Raw genomic sequence first — 7,976 nt, forward strand, 5'->3', positions numbered from 1 at the left:
AAACAAAGGAAATTTAAATCAAATACCTAATAGCACCATTAGTTGTCAAGAGACATTAAAGATATTTGGGATACGTCATTGAACTTTGAGATTTGGGCAAGCATATAATAGAAATTTTCTTGCTGCTTTTTTGGAGGCAAAATAATAACTAGATTAGCTCTGCTGCTTTATGGCATTTAAAAATGTTTTTGTTCTTTTAAGCACCACACTTACGTTTAATGACATGAATTGATGATGCCTCATATGTTGCATATTATTTCCTTGGGTCAATTTCTTAATGCAGTGATAGCCATGGGCTTTCTCATAACTGTAAAAATGTGCAATGTTTGATCAAACTCACATGAATGTGTTATTTTAACATATTTCCTCCTTTCTGAGTAAATGGATATTTGTTGGACAGGGTGGTAGGAATCTTATCAGTTAGTTTAAAATAAAAACCCTTTGTATTTGGTTTATTTCTTCTCCTCACCATATAATTAACAGGAGAGGGCAGTCATAGACTACTTTCAGGAATTCTATAGCTTATATATATTTCAGAGGCAAAATCCTGTAATTCTACTTTAAAAACACTTCCTTCAGTAACATGTGCTACATGCTGTTTGAACTCATTGCTGACGAACCATTTATCCCTCTGATATGTCCCTTAGAGCATGAAGGGTCCTTAGTAATTGTCTAACCTCCTCATTTTACAGATAAGAAAATGAAAACCTGAAGAGCTTACATGATGTATCCAAGATTACCTAGCCACTTGATGGCAGAGTCTGTTTAATTTTGTCCTTAGCCCCGCCACTCCACCCCAACCAACCATTTCTTTAATATATCTGTGAAATGGACACGTTATAAACTTCGTAGTGGATTCAGAAGAGATCTGAAGAAATTTAGGCTTGAATAAGGTCAGGTTTACCCCCTCAGAATTACTTAATACAAAAACAATTCAAAAATCATTAATTTACATTTATTCACAGATAAATATGATACATTCTCCTGATTCCATTACCTAGTTTTAATTAACTATTTTTCTATTAATATGTTAATATTTATATACATCTGAATTCTTTACAAAGAGGACTTGAGACAACCCAGAAATATATAAGCATAAAACTCTTAGGTTTGCCTTGTACGATAGTATTAAGTTTGGATGACCTATAAAAATAATTACTTACGGGGCCGGCCCCGTGGCATAGCAGTTAAGTGCGTGTGCTCTGCTGCTGGCGGCCCAGGTTCGGATCCCGGGCGCGCACTGACGCACAGCTTGTCAGGCCATGCTGTGGTGGCGTCCCATATAAGGTGGAGGGAGATGGGCACGGATGTTAGCCCAAGGCCAGTCTTCCTCAGCAAAAAAAAAAGGAGGATTGGCATGGATGTTAGCTCAGGGCTGATCTTCCTCACAAAAAAAAAAATATTACTTAGAGCACATTATAGAGACATCTATATGTCTGTTAAAATTATTCTTAGCAAGAACTTTGATACGCTTTTAAAATTTCTGGCAAAAATTGTATTTGTTATTATTTAGCTCTAAATAATATGGTGTAGTTCCTGTTCTAGTGCTGCAATATGAGGAAACTGTAAAGATCAGAAGCATAGGAGACACATTTTTATTGACTGTTTCTCTCAGGGAAGAGACGAGCTCCCTCAACCTTGTTTTTCCCACCCAAGTTTATGCTCTCTGCCTCTAGGATATGAGTTGGAAAATTGTTCTTACTAGCAGCTTCAGCAACAACAGCAGGTGCAGTCAGTAAGTTTACCAATATATTTGTTCTATCACCAGAATACCTCTGTCATCAGTAATCATTTTTTTATAATAGGCTACTGAAAAACCAGAGAATCACCAAATACACACACACACACACACATACACACCCCCATATAAAGATATAAATGAGAATCTGTAGGGGATGCTGTGCAGTGACACCCAGATTCCAGCCTCTTAAGGACTGAGACATTTGTGCCCACATCTGCCTAGAGTGTGGGCTGCTGACTGCTCATAGCTACATTCTTCTCTGGAAATTATCTTGAGTTAAAGAAGCTACCACCTTCAAATTTACACCCCTTGTGTCCATGTTGGGATACAAAGGTTTGGTACCCTTGCCTTAATTCAGAGCTTCTCTGAAGGGGCTTCAGAGCTCCCATGGGTCACTGAGGCCTCTGTTCCGACTACACCACAGTTCAACTTCTCCCTCTATCCAATCCTACTTCTCTTAACTCTCACACAATTTGTTCCAAAGAGTATCCTCCTGCCCCCTAACAAACCTCCTACACGCGGATCTCAGAATCTCAGAGTGTCTGCTGGATCCCAGCTTATATGTGTATATGGAAATAGGGGAGAGAAAGGAAGAAATTTGAAAGAGCTCATTAATTTTGGCTATCACATGTGGCATAATCATGGAGAAAGGACAAGAAAACAAGGCTTAAATGTCAAATTCATCTTCTTGGAAAATACCACCAATCCTATTTTATCTGTTTTCCTCTCACTTCTTCCATTTACCCCTAAATTTTAGAGTACCTCATCATTTACTCTCTTTTCTCTATATGAGTCCATAAGCAATCTTTGCATTCAAGTTAGTCCTATGAAATTAATTAGCACTTATACACAAATGGATTCCTGAATCTTTAGCTCCATCTCTAACCTCTTTTCTGAGATCTAGATGAGAATTTCCAAACGTCTTTTTGACCTCTCAACTTGACTTTTCTGCAGAAACTTCAAATTTATTGTGTCCAAAACTAAACTCATAAAGGTAATGAGTTTATGGGGGAACAACACCACTCCCCATAGAGTCTCTATCTCTTTTTAATACAGTCACTGTATTCCCAGTTCCCCCAAATAAATGACCTTAGTCATTGTTTTTCTTCCTTCATATCATACTAACAGTTGATCACTAAGTCTTGAAAGTTCTAATCAGAAATGTGTCTAAAATCTATTTTTTCCTCTGCTTTATTCAGGCCCTCACTTTTTTCCTTTTTTCGCGCAAAAGCCCACCTACATATCCAGTTTTATTTCTCTAACCATCTTCCCATTTTCTCTTTCAACATGGCACCTCTTCATCATCTAACTCACCCTGTGTCACTTACCTGTTGGCCTATAAAAGAAACCACCCACTGGTGTTTGCAGAAACCGGTCTGGTCCCCACTTCTCTGTTTCTGTCCATTTCTTATACATACCCTGAGTCCTCATTCCATCTCTTCAGATTACTAAAAACTTGACTTTTATATGTAAGTTCTGGCTCTTAAATCTTGAATCTTGGGATTCTGACCTGGCTTTCTCTATTCTGGACCTCTGCTGGTAATGCGGTCACCGTAGCCATTCTAATGCCCAATGGTCTGCAGCCCAGGCAGCCTAACACCCAATCCCTATGTGGGGACAATGGACATTTTGCTGCAACTGTTCATTCTAGGAACATACTTTTCTTAAAGATATATGCAAAAATACAATTCAAACAGCAGTTTTTTCAACAAATATTTTTTGAGTGTACCTTATATGCTAGATGTTGTTCTGGCTACTAATGACATAGCTGTCAACAAAAATCCTTACTTTCTAATGGGATAAGTGCATCTGTTAAAGGCCAGAGATAAGGGAGGGGACTGCTGACCACAATATTTATGCTTACCTACCTGGCAGAACTCGTTTGTTAAAGAGAGAAACTGCTTGTCCTGCAGGTACCAGCATCTCCTGCCACAGCTGTTTCAGGGATCTGCAAGCCATCATTGCTTTATCTCCTCAAACATGTCTTGGGGTCAATAAGAAAAATTGCCTTTGTTGCTTAAGCAACTGCAAATCTATATGGAAGCCCAAGACTTATGATTGGCATGTTTAATAGGGTGATATTTACAATATTACACTGATACAACTTAGAGCTTCTTTGCAGCCTTCCTTGCCCTGGTCTTGAGGCTCATTACACAAGGGAGCCAGAGGCTATTACACGAAAGAAGCTACACCAAAAAGGACTTTGATGAGCTTTAGACTCCAAAGCTGACTTTCCTGACCTCTCTAGGAAGGTAATTGTCCTGCAAACATGGAGAGTGAAAAGCTTTTCCTAAACTCCTTTTACTTGCATTTAACATAGCAAAAGTGAGCCCTGATAGCTTCCCGGCTTTCAAAGCACCACTAACCACAATAGGAAACATTGTGTGGTGACCCAGTTCACATGTATGGATAATATTCAGCATATGTATTTTATACCTGAAGCAAACACAAAAAATTTACTCGTATTACTTGCAATGCATTTTGATATGCTCTATCCGCTACAATTGCATTTCTTTTTAATACTCTATTCACAACACACTAAACTGTGATCTAAGTTTTAAAAAAATTACTAGCCTAGAGTTTTCAAAAGGGGGGATTGAATGAGACAGAAAAAGGAGAGAGGTTAAGTCGGCTTCTCAAGGGGGTGGGCGGGGGTCGGGGGCAGTGCTTAGGGAGAGGATCTGAAGGATCAGTCTTCAAATTCTTGGTGTTGAGTAGAATTGATCAGAGGCAAAATATCTTTTATTGGAGAATGGGATTGTATTAATGTAGGTTATAAAAAGCAGACTGTATGAAGTCACTGAATTCAGGGGAAAGTATAAGGTCACCAAGACATTGTGAGAAATACAGATGAGGCAACTGCAGAATGTTTACATTCTTAAGCCGATAAGCATAGGATGAGCTAAAGCCACAGTGGAGTTTGACCAAAGGACAGGCTATCGCTGACATTACACTGTACAGGCCTCACGCCTGATGGCTTGAGCAATGGAATCCCTCCTTATCATAATGCTATTTTAATAAGAAAATGAAGTAACTGTTAAACAGTGGTAGAGCAACCTGTGATCTAGTTAGTGTCACCTTGAGGAAAAACTGGGGAGCAGTTAGGGAGAGGGATCTTGTGCAAGAAAGATGAGAACATAAAAATGATAAACTTGGGTTAGGCATAAAAATGTACAGACTTGCAGACTTCGAAGATACTTGGGTACCTTAGACCTGTTATAGATAACTGACAAGGTTGTGTTCACTATAGGTGATAGAGGTTTGTGTCTCCACACCGCCGTGTCAGTTTGTCCGATCCTACATCTTTGAGGTGACAAGTAGATTAGGCTGAGGTTTTCCTGGGTTGGATGAAATGTAGGTTTTTTTCTTCCTTACTTCCCAAAAGGGTAGGGGCTCACAAGGAAGATCAGATAGGTTGTAGAAAATGAAAAGACCTCATTGTCATTATATATCTGAGAAGAGTGAGTAACCCTATCCATATGATCTTTGCTCAGATGTTACCTTTCAGCAGGCCTATCCTGACCACTCTGCTTATAATTGTACCCCAACCACTCCTTATTCTCCTATTCTGCTTTCATTTTCTATATAGCTTTTCTTACAAATGAATAAGTGCGTATGTGTGTGTGTGTATGAATGGTATAATGAATCCCCATGTTCCCATCACTAAGCTTCAATAATTATCAATATTTTACCAATCTTATTTAATCTATACCCCCATTACTTTTTTTTCTGGTGTATTTTAAAGAAAGTCTCAGACATTATGACATTTCTTCCTTGCTGTGTGTTTTCCTTATTTTGTTTAATGTCTGCCTTACCCTACTAGAATGTGAGATAGATGAGGGCAGTGATTTCTATCTGCTGCACTCACAGTAACATTCCCAGCACCTAAAAAGGTTCCTGGCACGTAATAGGTGCTCAATAAATATTTTTTGAATGCATGAATATGGAATCTAAAAAAGTGACATTTTTAGTTTCTTGCTAACTATGCATAGATAAATGGTGAATTTTATTTAGATAACCTGGCAGTCCCCATTGAGGAATTATGTGGGGGTTTCTGGCCATCTTCTAGGCTATGTCTGAAGTGTCCAACCTACCCTAACAAAATAATTTAGCACTTCTGTTTTGGAGAGTGTAGATGTAGAATTTTGGTTCTTCTAGCAGCAACTGGGCTGAAACTAGCCCACATTTATGGCTTAAACCAAGAGGAGCTCAAGAGAGCACTGACTGGGAAGCTGGCCCAGACTGCGAGTCCACTAGTTGGCCATAATTGGCAATAACTGAGACAATTAGGCAGAAACAACAAGTGGAGATTATGCCTTTTAGTGTCTGGTAGTGAGCCAGGCAGAGCCCCTGTCAGGTCCTAAACTAGACAAAAATACCCTGCCCCATGATTCAAATGAGGAAATACAAACATGAGTCTTCATTGTGCCCTCATACTCATGTTGCTCTTAGAAATTTCACGTACTCCCTCTTCCAACACAATGCCCTACGCTATAGCACCACCTAGTTACTTACTTCTTTGGGATCAGAAAATCCTGGAAGACTTGCTTCATTCACCCTGACTCCCAGCCCCTCTGAGAAACTATCACCCTAGATTTCATAAGATATTTGCATCTTTCCAAAGATTATATCACAGTCTTGGTAGATGCACTCGCCAAAATGGCAGACTTCGTTCTCTTGACTGAATCTCCAATTCCCTTGGTCATTGTCATATGATTTAATAAGAAAAACTACCTAACACTGATATCCTACCATTGAGCCCTTTTTTCCTCATGCCTTCCAGCAGTCACTGCTCAGAGTTATCCATCTCCATATCCACTTGTCCATCACCCACCATCTTAGACCAATTACTGCACCAACCATGTTCTAGAAGATCATTTCCATTGTTACATAGTATAGAGATGCAAGTCATAATCCATCACAGTGGAATTTTCCAGGAGTGTATAGCTCTACCCATTGAGCTCATCACAGCATTCATTGCCATCACAGCTTCCATCCTTGCTGTCCTGTTTCCTGCCCCTCTAAGAACAAACCTCTGATTGATAGCTGGAGGAGCTGCCCAAGAAAACCTACACGATGCCCTCTGTTCTTGTACACTTGGGGTTTTAGCTTAGCCAGTACGTTCTTTTTTCTTAAGGTAAAGGCGTTAGCTTTTTTTAGGGCATTGCCCCTCTTCCATTGTCAAGCCACGTTGCTAGATTGGGACTGATCCCACCAGCTTGGATCCAGGAGTGATTATTTGATCCAGTCAGAGAACCACATTAGCCTCGCCACAGTGCTTGGGTCATGGATAACTACACAATAGAAGACAGGAATATCAAAGGCACAAAACTCATTTCTGAGCTATATGTTGGAATGATTGGGGATAGGAAATCTCTCTTTACAACAGATTTAAACTTAATAGTAAAAATCTTGAGGGCCGGCCCGTGGCTTAGTGGTTGGGTGCGCGCGCTCCGCTGCTGGCGGCTCGGGTTCGGATCCCGGGCGCGCACCAACGCACCGCTTCTCCGGCCATGCTGAGGCTGCGTCCCACAGACAGCAACTAGAAGGATGTGCAACTATGACATACAGCTATCTACTGGGGCTTTTGGGGAAAAATAAATAAATAAATAAAATTATAAAAAAAAAAAATCTTGAGCTGCTGGTAGCAGTTTTGCTACCATATGTGGAGATCCTGTCTAAGGAGATCCTGAGACTGAAGTTAATGCAGAGGAAAATAGAATCAAGATATGGCTAGATAATATTAATTGAGCTTACTATGTGTTAATTAACCACACAATTAATCATTTAGTCCTACAATAACCCTTAGAGGCAGGGTTGACATTTATCATCCCCAATCTAAAGATGAGGTAAATAAGGCTAAATGTCTTGCCCAAAGTTTCAAAGTTAATGTTAAAGCTGAGAGTTGAAACTATGCGGTCTGGATCTAGAACCTGTGTTCATTACCACTATTGTACACTGCCTCAATATGTGCTTTTGCTAATATACACAGACTTCAGAGACAGAGAGAAAGATTGAGAGAGAGAGAGAGACTGAGACCCAATGATTTGTCTTTGATTCCCTGGATCTAGTCATGCCTGAAATCATGAACTTCTTGATTTTTTTCAATTAACCAAACAAATTTCTCTCCCCTTCCTGTCTTTTTTCAGAAGCAGATTTGACTCTTAAAACAGGAAAAACTGAATAATATACTCTAATATGCGAGAAACAATATAAAGTATGTAGAAATCTATAT

This window comes from Diceros bicornis, unplaced genomic scaffold (genome assembly GCF_020826845.1).
Source record: "Diceros bicornis minor isolate mBicDic1 unplaced genomic scaffold, mDicBic1.mat.cur scaffold_92_ctg1, whole genome shotgun sequence".
NCBI lineage: Eukaryota > Metazoa > Chordata > Mammalia > Perissodactyla > Rhinocerotidae > Diceros > Diceros bicornis.